This window comes from Myotis myotis, unplaced genomic scaffold (genome assembly GCF_014108235.1).
Source record: "Myotis myotis isolate mMyoMyo1 unplaced genomic scaffold, mMyoMyo1.p scaffold_m19_p_3, whole genome shotgun sequence".
NCBI lineage: Eukaryota > Metazoa > Chordata > Mammalia > Chiroptera > Vespertilionidae > Myotis > Myotis myotis.
The window spans coordinates 43158501-43173876 of NW_023416335.1; the positions used below are offsets into that span (position 1 = coordinate 43158501).

Sequence of the window (15376 nt, forward strand, 5' to 3'; positions counted from 1 at the left end):
CTAGAGCTCCCAGCTCAGGTGACTGAGGATGCTGAGCCACTGGGCCCTGTGGAATACCTACTATACAAGGCCACTCTACCAACTCAAGGAAACATAGCAGCTCTACCCAATCAATACATAGAAACAAACACGGAGGAGCAGCCAAAATGCAGAGACAAAGAAACATGTCAGAAATGGAAGAAAGCAAACTACTGGATATAGAGTTCAAAGCCATGGTTATAAGGTTATTCAAGAATCTTCTAGAAACCTCCCAAAAAAACGGAAAAGGACCAGTCAGAAATTAAGCATACACTGATTGAAATAAAGGATAATATACGGATTCAACAGTAGAGTAGAGGATTCTGAGAATCAAATCAATGATTTGAAATATGAGGAAGCATAAACACACCCAACCAGAAGAGCAAAAAGAAAAAAAGAATCCTAAAATAATAATCTCAACAATAAAGACTAGGAAAAAAAAAGATACTTAAAAAATATTCACAAAAAATTCCCCAAATAAACCCCACACAGTTGAATAGTTACTCTTCTAAAGAAATGGCGAAAGACAATAATAAATTTGAATGCTTGTAAATATATGCTTTCAAAGTATAGCTAAAAATAATTTTTCAGATTCTAGGAATCTCTGAACATTTCAAGATCAAACTCAGGCTGGGATTTGAGAAATTGGGTTATAATAAAGACACCTTGGTTTGGTCTGAATAAACAATTTTTGAGAAGCGAAAGCATTTATTAAAGCTTTTAATGCCTCCCATTTAATCTCACATTTCTCTTACCAGCATTCACCATTTCTGTTTGTATAGTGCCTGACAGTTTATAAAGCACTTTCCTTGGCTTTACTGCACTTGATCCTTACAACTCTTAATTAGGTTGGCAGATATTATCTCCATCATTTTATAGATAAGATGCTGAAACAGAGGGAGATGGAGGCACTCACTAATAGTGGCCGGGCTATTACCTACAGAACCAGCACTAAAACACAGGCCCTATTTCTCACTACCCCAGTTTATTTGTGAGTTCCTTCTCTCATGGTAAATTTATGAGGCAACCTTTGCAAAGTAGCATAATTTAACCAATAATTAACCAAACAAATCACGTCCTTATGAATTGGTCCAGGGCTACAGGAGATGTCATGGGGAGAGGTTTTTGAGGAAACATCTCCCCCTCTCAAGTTCTCTTCTCTCCGGCCACAGAGCCATGTTACAATACCACTCCTGGTATATGAGTGAGTATTTTAGAAACACTGATTAATATCTTTATTGCCTTTAAAAATGTTGAAGTGAGGGACGTTATTAATATGAGGCAGAATATAAGGGAATACAATATAAATCCTTCCTTGAAAGCCACCTAAAAAATTAGCAGGGAAAAAAAAAGGGGGGGGGGGTAGCTGGAAAGAAATAAGGAACACCTGCCCAAAATGTCCCCAAGTGGACACTGGGCTATTAATTATGGTAGAATCCCTGCCCAGAGATTGAGGCTTTCACCAGGCCTCTGGCCCCAGGTACTCACAAAGGAAGGGATAAAGAGCTGGTAGCAAGCCATCCCATACTGGCTCCATGGATGCTGTCCAGCCCTGAGCTCCATGAGCTGCCCATCCCCGCTCTGCACACTCCTATCCAGAGGAGTCTTAACACGGAAGTATTTCTGTGGCCACAGAGCACCTTCAAGGAGATTCTCATCCCGCGACAGCCCCTCCCATAATCAATCCCCAAACTGTGCGCGCGCGCGCGCACACACACACACACACACACACACACACACACACACACACAATTGTTTTCTAAGTTCAAGTCTGAAGTGTAAAAGTCATCAATAAAATTGCTGGTGAAAAGGCCAAAGCTTCAGGCATTTTGTAAGTTGTATGTTCCTGACAAACCTCGGGGTAAAAAGGTCTCTTACAGCAAATGTAAAAAGAACCCTAGTTAGCGCGTTTGACTTGTTCACAACCCAAAATGAGGAAGCTTAAGCACAGAGTTCATTCAGTCTGAAGCCAGGGAGAACCTTGACAATATACTTCCTCACCTTTCCTCAGCTGGGGCTCCAGGGCCATCCTTAGTTCTTGCTTGGCTAAAAGGTAAATGTTTTCATCTTGGTCATTACAAATAAACCGAAGTACTTAAACATTTTCCTAGCTGTTGCAGGGTGGATTGTATCCCCTAGCCTCCTACCCCCAACCCCCACACCCCCCAAAAAAGCTCATATGATGAAGCTCTAACCCCTAGAACCTCAGAATGTGACTACATTTGGAGACAGGACCTTTAAAGAAGTGATTAAGTTAAAATCAGGCCAGTAGGGAGGGACCTGATCCAATGACTGGACACACAAAGACACCAGGGATAGATGGCACACAAAAAAACAAAACACAAGACGATGTGAGTGAGAGCACAGCGAGAAGGTGGGCATCTACAAAGTCAAGGAGAGAGGCCTTAGAACAGCGGTTCTCAAGTTGTGGGTGGCCACCCCTTTGGGGGTCTAATGACCCTTTCACAGGCGTCGCCTAAGACCATTGGAAAACACATATATAATTACATATTGTTTTTGTGATTAATCACTATTCTTTAATTATGTTCGATTTGTAACAATGAAAATACATCCTGCATATCAGATATTTACATTACGATTCATAACAGTAGCAAAATTACAGTTATGAAGTAGCAACGAAAATGATTTTATGGTTGGGGGTCACCACAACATGAGGAACTGTATTAAAGGTTCGTGGCATCGGAAGGTTGGAACCACTGACTTAGAAGAAACCGAACCTGCCCACACCTTGATCTTGGACTTCCAGCCTCTGGATCTGTGAGAAAATATTTCTGTTGCTTACACAACCCAGTCCATGGTTTTGTTATGGCAGTGCTAACTAACTAATATAATACACTAACTGACTCCTGTGCTTCATTTATATCATGTTTGAGGTCTGTTGATTTCTCCTTTGCTACCTAGTCAGTGTTCTAAAGAATGAAGCTCTTCTCATTTTTATGCCTCATAAAGCTGAGCAATGTTTAAAACAAAAGGATCCTTTTATACATGTTGCATATACTAGGATCAATGACAAAAGAAACATTTCATATACCCAATTAAGGTCTTAAATGAAACAGTTTTAGAAAAATAACCATTAAGAACTTGAAAACAGTCTTCCACCTGAAGAGATGAAAAGAGTTTCAACGTAATACTGCATCTGTTTGCAACATGTCAGAGTTGGCAGACAGGTTAGTCTATAATCAGAAGAGGTTTTCAGTTCTGAAACAGGACTTGTAATATTCCTCAGTATTTTGCCTGATTAAGTGCTTAAATTCACAAGGCCTGAACAATCAAAATTTTTGAATATGTGAGCTCCCGATTAACTTCCCAGGTATCTAACCCAAACCCTCACTAATTCCCTTAGTCATTATACAGCCTGAGATAAGACTCTACATTGTGATACAATAATATGTTAAAGTACTCTGTAAACACAGAAAATTGTCGTATCAAAATTAGAATTAGTTGCCTTACAAATATTCATTTCCATTAACATTTATTCAGGAAATTTCAAAAACAGTAAGTATCTATGTATTTATTTAAGAGACATTTTATACAATAAATTCACATTTATAGAATAAAGCCACAGACCACATGTAAGCAAAAATTTGCCAATGAACTAAGTTGAAATATCCGAGGTCAGGTTCTATGTATTTATAGTTTTCAAATGAAAATAGTTTTCTTCTAGGGATTTGCTTGTACTATTTTATTTTGGGCTCCTAACAAAATGCCTAGTACATGGTAAGCATTCAATGTGTATAGCTGAATATATGAATGAATATATTCATACTATAAGTATTTTAGAATAAAATCTCCATGTGGCATAGAACCATGCCCCCCTTTAGAATTCAATCATCAGAGCACAGACTTCTATATTTTGATACTAAAAGTATTATTTTTATACTTATATTAACAGGGCACATAAGAAAATAATTTTTATCATTTCCAGAATGAATATACCACATTCCCCCAAATCATAGCACATTACTCATTTGTTTATGTGGCACTGCTCATCAACATGAATTCCTTAAAAAAAAAGGCATAGTTCATGTTTAGTAGATACAGGTTAGATGAATGAATAAATGCCTACGTGAATAATTTTACCAACTACCTCAAATTTTCAAAGTTCTTAAACAGAAGCTATGTGAGGACTTCACTCATTCCCCTTGAAAAAAAGAGGAAATCAGTCTTGATCTTAAAGGAAATATTATGAGTAGAAATCTAAAGTACATATAAAACTTTGTGACAAATAGTAAAATCCTGACATTTAAAATACTTTTTTAACTTTTAGGCAAATGAATTCTATCAGCTTAGCAGCAAGGGATTCTAAGAGTCTGTTGTTAGATATGAAATATTACTCATGGGTTATATATTTAACTTTTCTTAATATCACTCTAAAAGTGCAATTCTGTTTACCTAGATACGATTCAGACCATATTTTTGTAAAAATAAATTGGCCTAAATTTCAGAGAGAACTAAATGTTTTTTCCTAGCCACAAAGAGACAATTTGCCTTCTTAGGGTACAGTTCATTCACATTGGCTTTACAAGTTGTATTTCAGGTCATAGCTTTGTGGGTAGAGCATTTTGCCAGTTCCTTAAGCACTGCCTATCTTTCCTCTGTCCTTACGTTTTAATGGGAATAAAACCTACCACCTATCTTTTTCTGGATAATCAGGTCACAGCTTTCCAAACTCTAACACAAAGAAGCATAATTCTGTTTCTGCAGCTTATTAACACAAATGTTCCTAAACTGCTGGTATCTAACATGGAAATAAAGTTGGATAAGTGTATGGGTATGCATAGGCATTGAAGATCTAGATTCTGCGTTCCACTGTCTATTCAGGAATTCTCAGCTGTTGTCAGTGATAAAATAGATGAATATTTATAACCTCATTTACAGAATCATTCACAGACATTATATTCAAACAAGACCAGAATAAATTGTTGGAGCTCCACTGTGATAACTTACATTAATTATTTAAGAATCTTCACAACCTGAGTTGTTGTATTTTACCAATCCATGTTTTGAAAAACTTATAAACACTATGATCCCATTCTAATCACAACATTCAAACATTTTCATACATATATATACACATATATGTATATATAGAGACAATGAATCACCTCATTCTTCAATTACCTCTTAAAATTCACTGCTTAAAATCATTCACATTCTCTGTTTTATAAATTATTTCTTAAATTGTTGGAATTTTTTAAAAGGGAATTTCAAAGGTAATATAAATTCATATATTATGGATAAATGCCCACCCAGTTTTAATATTCTTTATCTTATTCATTTGGTAAATGTATCACTTAAAGACAACTACATGTTCTCAAAGCTGAATTATTAAAATTACAGACTAACTATAATTATTGTATCACTCTAGTCACACTTTCAAATTCAAAACTAAGATGGTCCAAAGTGGCCTGGTTTATATTATCCAGTTTACCTCATTACCATCTGAAGAGTTGAGTTACTATTAATTTCTTTAATATAACTAAAAAAATAATCCTATCTTGATGATCAATAAGTTACTGTAATCCTGTCAGTACAAAATAAATTTGATTTCAGAATTTATAAAACTTAAGAAGGAATGTCTTTTAATTAGTCATATTAAACACAAGTAACTAAAAGATTCAATTATTGGTCTTCTTTGGTAGTTGGGAAGTCCTGGTTCTTTAATCAGAAAAGCACCACTACTAAATTTTAACAGTTAAAGAAAATTAGTTATTTGCCCACCAGTATTACTAGTCCCAATCCTATATAATATGCTAATTATATGCTGAGGCCGCTCAACCGCTCACTATGGCAAGCACTGACCACCAGGGGACAGTCAGTCAACCGGTTGACCAGTCACTATGACATGCACTGACCACCAGGGGGCAGACCCTCTGACCTATAAGTTAGCTTGCTGCTGGGGTCTGGCTGATCAGGACTGAGCAAGATGGGACGGACATGCCCTGGAGTCCTCCTCGGGGCTGATCAGGGCCAGTTGGCCAACCTCCCATGTCCCTCCCTGGCCAGCCGGCCCTGATCAGCCCCGATCGGGACTGGGCAGGACGGGGCCTGACCTATCCTGGAGCCCTCCCGTGCTCCCTCCCCAGTCCCAATCATGCACTGATGGGATCCTTCGGCCTGGCCTGTGCCCTGTCACAATCTGGGACCCCTTGGGGGATGTCAGAGAGCTGTTTTCGGCCTGATCCCGCAAGCCACTCCCCTCAGAAGGATACCCGATGCAGGGCTCAGCAGGGCTCACAGCTGGCAAGTGCTGCTGCAGCAGAGCGAGCCTCTCCTGATCGGGATTGATTGGGCTCGAGCCTGTGGCAGGTGTAGCAGGGCCAGGATGAGCGGGAGCAGCAGGTAGGAGCTCTGCAGGTGGCACTGGACTGCGGGTTTTGGCCCAATCCTCACAGGCCATCCCGAGGGACCCCGCCCATGCATGAATTCATGCACAGGGGCCTCTAGTTGAACAATAATATATCACTCAGAATAGTTACAAGGCAGGGATATTTCATTCATATTTCTTTCCAAAGGATATGATAGCCTATGCAAAATTAACTTTTATATCTAATAATACTATTCTCAGATTCACTCAAGCTCAAGGAAAAAATGACTAAAGTAAACATTTAAATAACTCATTCGATCTTCCTTAAAAACTCTAACCATGGTCATATTGCTCACTTATGGTGGCCTATTTCCAATCATATGTTTTACTTTCAGATCTGTGTGTAAGTTACATACACCACAGCTGGGGAGACCGCAAACTTCCTGGGCCTGCCCGAGCAGCCACCTCCGAGATGCTGCTGCTGGTCCAGAGGCACCCAGCACGGTGCCACAGGCCACCCAGGACCTTGTCCAAGCCCACCTGCTTTTGGAGGAAACAGCGAGTCTTCTCAGAGGTCAGTCTGTTCAACAAGTGGGATCCCAAGGCCTTCTCTTTGTTCAGCAAAGAGAGCTTGCAGTGACCTCCCCAAAGGACAGCTCCATCTCCATTCTGGGCTCTGATGATGCCACCACCTGCGACATTGTGGTGCTGAGGCACACAGGTAATGGGGCTCCCTGCTTGACACACTGTGATGGAACCGACCCCAAAGCTGAGGCCCCCTTGATCATGAACTCCATAAAATCCCTTCTGACCACGCTCAGTGTGGATGGCTGGAAGTGCACCTGGACGGCGGCTTCAGTGAGGATGGACAGTTGTCACAAAAACTTACTCAACTTCTCAGTGAATTGGACAGACAAGATGATGACATTCACTTAGTGACATTATGTGTGACAGAATTAAATGACCGGGAAGAAAATAAAAACCACTTTCCAATAATTTATGGAATTGCTGTCAACATGAAAACTGCAGAGATTTGTAGAGCCTCCTTCCAAGATCGGGTCTGCAGGAGGAGCTGCGAGCTGCACCAGCTTTAACAGGAGGACCAAGGATTCACGTTTATACTGCAAAGACAGGACAACTACAACCATATATAGGACTGTATTCCTCGATGCCATTTCCACATATGGATTTTGGGTTGCAGCAAGATAAGCAAATACTAGAGAACATTCCCACTTCACCTCTGGCTGAATCTCCCCCTTCCCACCCCCCACCCCCCACCGCCCACCCCAACACCACCACTTTACTGAACATATTAGATCCACCTTAATGTATTTTTAAAAAACTATCTCTAACAAACACACTATTTCCTGCACATAAAGCTCTACTCTGCAACAAAAAAAGAAGAAGATGGCTTATGGAAAAATATCTCTTTTCCAGGAAGCTGAAAATGGGAATTTCAAAAGAATGCAACCTTAAAAAAAGTGTTTACATACACTCTGAAGCTATATTTCATGTACATCAAGCCTCCATTTTATCAACTGTTTTAGGAATTATCTAGATTATCAGTTTTATATCAAAGATTTCTGAATGCTTTTACCTTAAGCCCTAGCTGTTTCAGGAAGAGAAAGTTATTAGGTGGTGTTTTCCAGATCATACTTGTAGGAGATGTCAATCAAGACAGGGAGACAAACAGATTTTTGATCACTAAATCAATTTTAAGTAACTTAATTGATTTAAAAATTGAGTGGAACCAAAGATAATGTAGAGAGATTCAAGGTCAACACTTGAGTATAACTTTTTTCTCCTAGCTCTAACGTGTCCTGTGGAGACACTTCTGTTCAAATAACACTCCAGGGACTACCTAGGGAAGGAGGGAATATTATCAGAACAAGTGGATGATGGAGAAGCAATCAAGCTTGCAAAACAAACTCTCCCTTTTTTGTTGAATGAATTTGCTTTCTGTTTGTTTTTTGCCCAAAGGAAAAACAGTAGAGGCCTCTGGCTGTCCAGATGTGCCATTAACTACGGGTGCAAGTCTATTAAATCCTGCTGGGAATTGGCAGCAAGCTCTTTTGACCTGAGATCTAAATGCAGATCTACATCAGCTTTAATCTCCATTTGTTACTTTAATCTCCATTTATCTGTCTTCTCTATACTGTTTCTCATTTGGTCTCAAATTCTGGAAGCAAAGGAAAAGGAGTGTTAGTGTTGACTCTCTAAAATCACCCAAAATATATAATATATAAGACACGGGGAGTGTGGGGGAGATATATACTGGGATTTTACTCCCTTTTGAGGGAAATAAACACAAAAATAAAGTTTAGAAGATAACAAATATAAAAATATATGGAGCTGGGAAAGGCAGAAAGGTTCTAGATAAGAGATTCTGAAAGGACTTCAGTGGGAAGTTTAAGTAGAACGTGAAGGTGTTTTGCATTTAAAAAGCAATTTACAGAGAAGAGGGAGGGGAAAACATTCCAGGTCTACAGAAATAAGATGATTTTTAATTCTCTGTTAAGTGAGGAAAAGAAATAATTACATTGCTTTACAATGCATACTATCTAATCTCCAGATGTAAAGGTGATCTACATATCTATAAAGATACACATATACCATTATGCATACATATATTCACTTGTGTAAACCCTCAGGAAAAGCTCTGGTGGGAAACATTAAGTGAGTAGAAGAAGCATGAGATCATGGGTGGCTGTGGGGTCTTTTAACATTTACTCATACCTCTGGTGTTAGAATATGTACAACACATAGTGGGCATGTGTTCATGTACTAGTTATTTAATGGGGAAAAAGGAGAGAAAAGGAAGAAGCAGAAGGAAAGCAGGGAAGGGAAATTGCAATGAGAAACATATGACAATAGAATTACACAAGCCTTAATTTACTTCTTTATTCAGATGCTACTGTAGGACTGTAAAATGTCAATGGGACATTTTTATGACAATCAATATTCATTATATTGATAAATACAAAAGCAGAAATCAATACTCAAATTTTCAACTGATAGAATGAGAAATAAATGTCATGCTCTTTTCTAAAATTACAGGCTTTATGCGTCTGTCTTAATAAATCAAAAGTTAATTTTATTGTCTTTTCACCAATAGAACCCTGGTTAAATCAATACTGCACTAGATTATATCCTAATCTGTGACATTCCTCCAATTATTTTCATCAAGCACACAATCACTCAGAAAAGAATATTGCTAACAAAAATCAGCTTCTCTATGGGATAGAATATGTAATTCCAAACCTATCTACAACCCACTCCTTGTCTCTTTTAGTGATTAAAAAAAAAAAATGAACTTATCCCATACATTTTGCAGATTTAATAATCTGTCTCAACTAAATTAGATTATGACTGTTACAAGTGCTCCCCAAAAGGACATTAGAAGGAGGAAGAAAAGAGGCTCCAACCTTGACAAAGAGTTCAAGGCAGGCTTCCTGGGGACATGAAGCTTGAGATAACCTGTGAAGGATGCACCAGACGTCATTTGTTGAAGGGCGGGCACGCAGAGATGAGAGCAGGTGGGTCTGACTTCAGGGAACCTGACTTCTGGTCAGTGCGCTGGGAGTGGAGATGACTACACAATGAGGGGATTACAATTCATGTTAGGCAATTCCATCTTCTTTCTACATGCAGGAGAAGATATTGCAGTGCTTGAACCAGAGAAGTATCATTTTGAAAAGACTTTTCTGGCTTCAATTAGCCAATCCCACCCCTGCAACTTCTTGGATGCAGGTAGCTTCCAAATAAGACTGACTTTGCTGAAGCAAATGGCATGGGCACAAAGATAACCAAAATGCTTAGAGGGATGCTCCACTGCTCTCAGTCACTCAGAATTGGTCTGTATGTAGCCAGAGATGCTGTACCCACCACCTCATTCCCACCACACTCCTGGCATGGGCAGAAACCATCCTGGCCTGTTCATTTTTATATACCCAGGCACCTAAAGTATTGTCTGGCATATTGTAGGTTTCCTCATTGCCTGAAGACCCTAATACTCAGATTTTCATATTCTAAATGAAGATTATCTAAGATTGGTCTCTACTACTTTTGTCCATAGGAACTGGGCAGAGATTTTAATAGATATGAACCTGCAACTGTATGGGCAGAACAAGTCATGAGCAAACGGCATTAGAGACTACCTTCTATTAACTACAAAATGACTTTCCAAGGGATTTTCAGTGTATGTTCAACAACATAGGAATGAATTATTCAAATAATCCTCTCTTGATGCTTTTGTCTATACGAATGTATATAGCCCACTCTAAAACACCTTTTATGATGCATAAAATGCTAAAATAGAGCCCTGAAATACTATGCAAATATAGATCATTTATTTTTAGGTCAAAATGAATACAATCTAAGTTAAGGGGCTAGTTACTAAGGTTACAAAGAATGAGTGAATAAATAAAACAGTGATATTTCAGTCAGTCTTATCAACAAGAACAAAACAAAACAAAATAAAAAAAAATAAAAAAAAAAAACACCATGCTTAACACCATGTATTTCTACCCTGAGAGCTATAACAACACATTTTCCCCCAAGAGCCACATGTCTACTAATCTAAGTATATTTATTCTTTTTTTTCTTTTTCATCTGTTATGTAAAAACCCTGTCCCTCAATGTACACATATGTAAAAACCCCTGTCCCTACAAGCTGATAAAAATTTAGGTGTACAATCGAATAAGCTGTTAATTTGGCCACATCATCTCTGCCTTTAAAAAAAAAAAAAAGCACAGGGTATAATATTATAATATGTGGCTTTTTCCAAATTCCAAAAACATTACAGAATGTTTTTGACCCTAAAATTCTGAAATTAGGCATTGGAAAAATTTGCAATAATCAAAAATAATATTTAATATTCAGGTAGTTCTTTACAATTAGATCATTTAGAAAAAAATATCAAAGGCAAGGGTATAGAAATTCAAGTTTTTAGCCTGAGAAACAAAAGAATAGCCATATCCTCATATGAATCTTCAAATATATAAAGAGGTTTTTCAAAAGAATCATCAAAATAAAATAGTAGAGGAATAAAACTGGCATGATTACTTTATGAAGAATCAAAGTCTATAGTAAAAAACTCTGCTGAAAACTATAAATGAGTTATCTAAGAGATTAAGTAGAAATTGCAATGCTTTTAATTCCCACATTAGTCCAAGCTTAAATTCCCATTTAGAAGAAAATCACATTTCTTAAAAATTTTCATTCTTAAAATTGAAACAAAATAGTTTGTAACAAGTTTGAATTCATCAGGACCCTACAAAACATCTTGTTCACATTCTCAAAGATCTAACATGGACCTACCACATTTTCAATACTACAATATCGCTATTAAAAGAAACAAGTACAGCCCTAATTGGTTTGGCTCAGTGGATAGAGCATCAGCCTGCGGACAGGTTGAATTCCGGTCAAGGGCATGTACCTTGGTTGCGGGCACATCCCCAGTAGGTGGTGTGCAGGAGTTAGCTAATCCATGTTTCTCTCCCATCAAAGTTTCTAACTCTCTATCCCTCTCCCTTCCTCACTGTAAAAAATCAATAAATTATATTTTTAAAAAAGAAACAAGTACAGATGGCCTTCATTGTTAGTAAATTACCCTTTCTCCTGCTTAATTTGGGTTTTACAAATAATTTTCTTTATAGATCAGTAAGTCATAAACTAAAATAGGTATCATAGTCTATTTATAATCTTTTTCACATCCAAAAAACATAAGTCGTTCAGGGTATTTTTATGCAGGATTTCTAAGTCATCATTTCTTTATATCTCTTGAGTATTTCATAACCAAGAACAGAATAAATCATATTTTACTACTTATAGAATGGCAAGAGCCACAAGGCTTTATACAACTATTACTTCTGCCTTTCATAAATGACATTTACCTGCACAGCCCTAACCCTGATATTTGATTTCCTTAAGTTCTGATCAAGTTATTAACATACCTGTGTTTGACTGGATAACAGCCATTCTTCCATATTTTAATATAGAGGGGAAAATTAACAATACAGCCTCTCTATACTACTCATTTTGATGCCTTAATGCCCCCAGTTTCTATATTCAAAGTACTTAAAGCCAAAGCTGTAACTGGACCAAGGCAATTCAAATACTAATATGAAGCCTAATAGCATTAATTTCCATTCTTCCTTCTTATAAGTGAGGATACTGCATCACAGGAACTCTCACCATCCTTCTAACTGTATGTTTATTTAATGCCATAGCAGCACTTTTGCCAGTTTTCTTGATATCTATGATCAAATATTAGGTCACCCTTTTGCCTGTTAGGGTTGTGAGCTACCACAGCAAATCTTGGTAAATCATGCTGTTCCGATGACTTCAATATATTATTTGCAAGATTCTTTTGGTATGAAAATATTCAAAAACAACCAAGAAATTAAACACAAATTAAAAGGAAACTATAATGGTGCATATGTACAGTATTTGGACTTATAAAAAGTAAAATTAATCTATAAAGCATACAAAGGGGGTTTTTTTTGGTTTTTGGTGTTTTGTTTTGTTTTGTTTTGGGGGGTGTTTTTTTGTTTGTTTTTTTCAGAATTGTATTCCTTAAAGCAAAAACAGATACAAATAATGCACAAGATTGTTTTAAAACTGGTAATCAACCTTAAAGTTCATGACAAAAATGCTTAGAGATAAGGTACACAAAACTATTGATAACATTTCTTTATCAAACTACATATATTGACTTTGGATTATATCAACACATTACTACATTGTGGAAAAATAGATACCATCTAATGAGCATCACCCTTTTGCGTTTCAGTTGTTTCATTTCATTTTAGGAGTTGCCTTCTTTTTTTCTCCCCTCCAAAGGTTGCATTTTAAGGTTTTGATGAGAAAAGCACAACAGAACTAACTTTTTCCTGCTTATTGGAAATCAGACACTGCAAACAAATATCTTTTTTAATAATTCTGAGGGTTTGCTCATTTTTGGAAGGAGGATTGGTTATACGTACACATAGACAGTGGTGGACTGGTATTTAACAACCAACCTCATAGGAAATGAGGCCCTGATTTTTATTGTTTGCCAATTGCTGTGGTATAAGCACTTCCACCATAACTGACTTCAAGCTATTAATGTGAGGTCAATCTGCTCACAAAATGCCTGACAATTTCACAATTGATTCTGATGTCCCCAGGTGAGCTGACTCCAGCACACCCATGTGTACATTTGAAACACATACATACACATACATCTACCCATATATACACAAATATGTTGCTACATATGACTCACACAAAAAGGAAACTTAAATATATTTCTTTTTTTTTGTTTTTTGTTTTTTGTTTTGTAATATATTTTATTGATTTTTTTTACAAAGAGGAAGGGAGAGAGATAGTTAGAAACATCGATGGGAGAGAAACATCGATCAGCTGCCTCCTGCACATCTCCCACTGGGGATGTGCCCGCAACCCAGGTACATGCCCTTGACCGGAATCGAACCTGGGACCTTTCAGTCCACAGGCCGACGCTCTATCCACTGAGCCAAACCGGTTTCGGCTTAAATATATTTTTTAACAAATTGACTTTTCAAAGTTTATGGTAGCTCTTTCTAAAGGTCAGAATTTCACTTTACATACATCTCCCATCTTCTTAACCACATATCTTATCATTGCTTCTGAGGTCCCTTCTGGAGTAACATCAACGGTTTTGAAATGCATCGGCTTTCAGCATATAATTAGCTATGGCCATATGTCTGGTGTCTAAAATAAAGCAGGCCAGATTTAAAATCTCAGGCAGCAGACCCTTAAGAAATTTCATGATCTGATACCATCATCCTTCATGAAGTTCTTACCTGAATGTGTGCTGGTAAATGGATACTGGTCTCATTGGGTAGAGACCCACATACAGTATCCTAATCCAAATACAAAAATAAAGCTTTTCAGTGTACCATGAACCCCACATATTTAATAGGCATATTTTCATTTACACAACTTTCTTCTGCAGAGAAAAGTTGCTGAAAGATATTTTCAAATACTGCATCCATCCATCTAATCCATCTGAAGTTGAATAGCCCATACCCTTGAACCCTTAAAGGGTCCCAGAAATTGAAGGATGAGCTAGCATCACGCAGGGGCAGGAATAGCTGCAGATGGAGCACAACTCCATCCATATGTACTCTGGTGTGAACAGCACCTTCTGGGGTTGAGCACCATGGAGACTGGGTGCTCTCAGTGCTGCTGTGTTGAGAGCAAACTGGCACAACCAGCAGAGGGGAGTGGGGAGTGGGGAGGGGCAATTAACGTGCTCCATGGCGATGCCTTTTCCCCAAGCCTTTCCACTTCCAGGAACTTCTTCTAGAGATAAACTCCCACTTATGTGAACAGGTGAACACGTAAGGACATTCACAATAATATAGTTTGTAATACCAAAACAGACACCTAGAGGTCCACAAACAGACCACTGGATAAATACAGTCTGGAAAATTCATAGTACAGTGCAACAAAATGCAACCTTTGGAGGGGCAAGAAAAAGGAGGCAAGTCCTGAAAGGAAATGAAACAACTGAAGTGCAAAACAAGTTTCAAGATCAGTGGGAAAAGTATCTGCATAACAATGTATACAGTATGTGACCATTTGAGTACACGGAATATTTATAAATCTCTGTGTATACATAAAAAATCAATGGAAGGATCATAAATACCTATATGCATGGTTGCTTCTGAAGATGCCAATCCTTTTGTGTCATTTAAGTATTTTAGAGCACCAATGTGTAAATAAATTTTAAACATTAAAAACACCTAGAAGGATCTGTCATGATATATGAATTAAGTTTTAAAGGATTTGGAGCCCTCTTGATTTTATTCACAAGAAGATTTAAATACAACCCAGCATGAAAGCATCTACATCTTCATGCATTTTTTTAAATTGCTCTCTCACACTCATTCTTCCTGTAGACCGCTTCCTCCTTTCCTCTGCTGAGGTGGTGTCTGAAGCCAGTATCCACAAAGTCATTGTCACCACAATCCTCTGAGGTCTGGACCTGAGAAAAGTAAAGG

At 37.8% G+C, this 15376-nt stretch overlaps 1 protein-coding gene and 1 pseudogene across 1 annotated transcript in view; one reads left to right on the plus strand and one right to left on the minus strand.

Moving 5' to 3' along the window:
* Positions 1-15376, minus strand: part of GPC6 (glypican 6) — a 1123860-nt gene that overhangs the window by 1080262 nt on the left and 28222 nt on the right. The gene's annotated exons all lie outside the window — the stretch shown is intronic.
* Positions 3187-7791, plus strand: LOC118649642 (annotated as a pseudogene).